At 40.4% G+C, this 1,528-nt stretch overlaps 1 protein-coding gene across 2 annotated transcripts in view; it reads left to right on the forward strand.

Annotated features, from left to right (window-relative positions):
- LOC106870239 (organic cation transporter protein) overlaps positions 1-1,528 on the forward strand; it is a 71,468-nt gene that overhangs the window by 67,087 nt on the left and 2,853 nt on the right. The gene's annotated exons all lie outside the window — the stretch shown is intronic.

A 1,528-nucleotide genomic window follows, 5' to 3' on the forward strand; every position in this document is an offset into this window, starting at 1 on the left:
AGAAGATGTCACAGCATGTGACATCCCAGATGAGAGGCCTACGGCCACGGAACGGGGAAATTGTCAAACCGTCAGGCCTTTTACTGTCCTCTCGGTTTAGTTCCGCTGGTTCGAGCTGGGAAGGAAAGTCTGCGGCGTCTAGGCCATGCTTGCTGGTTGTTGATGCTGTTTAGCTTCCGGTTTAGTCACGACTGAACATTTAAAGCGTCGGCAAAAATGAGTAACGCTGCGATGGACTGGCATCCTGTCCAGCTGGGGAACACATACGCCATTGAAACCGGGAAACCGGGCCCATGAGCCTGGCTAAGCTTTAAAAGGACGCATTTATATATATAATAACAATAATCCTTGGATGGAATTCATAAACAATTAATGCACCGCTACGCGCGTTTCCACAAATCCCATGTCTCTTAAGACCATAGTCCATATTCCTGGGATGATCATAGTGTAGTCTGTAGTATCATGGATTCATTTCCATGAAGATGATCAACACGACGCCCACGGATTCTACGGACTTCACTATAACCATCCCAGTCATAGGGACTGTGGTCTTAAGAGACATGCGACATGTGGAAACGTGTAGCGATGCATTAAATAATTATAAATTCCATCCATGGGTTATTATTATTATTATTATTATTATTATTATTATTATCCTACATTATATTGGTACATCTTGATGTAACTCTCAAAACTGGTTCACCAATTACCATCATTAAATTGTGGCCGGTATAATGGAATAGGAGCTTTATTTTCATATTCAAAACGTAAATAAATTTAAAAGATATATATATGTATATATATTTGTGTGTGTGTGTGTGTGAGTGAGCGTATGTGCGTGCGTATGATTATGAATACATACATATCCTATACACTATAAGCACGAAGCATGAAATTGGGGAAGAGGACTAGTTGATTACATCAACCCCCAATGTATCACTGGTACCAAAAGGAAGAAAGGCAAAGTCGACCTCGGCGGAATTTGAACTCAGAGTGTAGCGATTGGCGAAATTCCGCTAAGCATTTCGTCCGGTGTGCTAACGACTCTGCCAGCTCACCGCCTCTATGAATCCACACATATCAACAGACACAGGACACTCATATGTTGATAGACACTCACATGATGCACATGCTTGTATTTTAGAGAACGACTGACTGTTAACAGGAAAATTAAACAAGACAAACCAGAACCAGTTGATTCGGTTTACTGGGAAATAAAACAACAATGAAAGCGCTAAAGAAAAGCAAAACTGTTCACAAAAATACGAACAATCAATATAATGGGAAAAAAACAGAAACCCATTCAGACACTTTAGATACACACACACACACACACACACACACACAAATGCACATACACGCACATGCATACACACCTACAAAGTACTATACACGGATATAAAGAAAAACGATCATATGATCACACACAGGTGCAAGTGTACCGACCAAGCAGAAATGCACGGGCGCACACATAAACACACACACACACATATAAAATATATGCACATAAATATGCATATATATATAT

This window comes from Octopus bimaculoides, chromosome 20 (genome assembly GCF_001194135.2).
Source record: "Octopus bimaculoides isolate UCB-OBI-ISO-001 chromosome 20, ASM119413v2, whole genome shotgun sequence".
Classification (NCBI taxonomy): domain Eukaryota; kingdom Metazoa; phylum Mollusca; class Cephalopoda; order Octopoda; family Octopodidae; genus Octopus; species Octopus bimaculoides.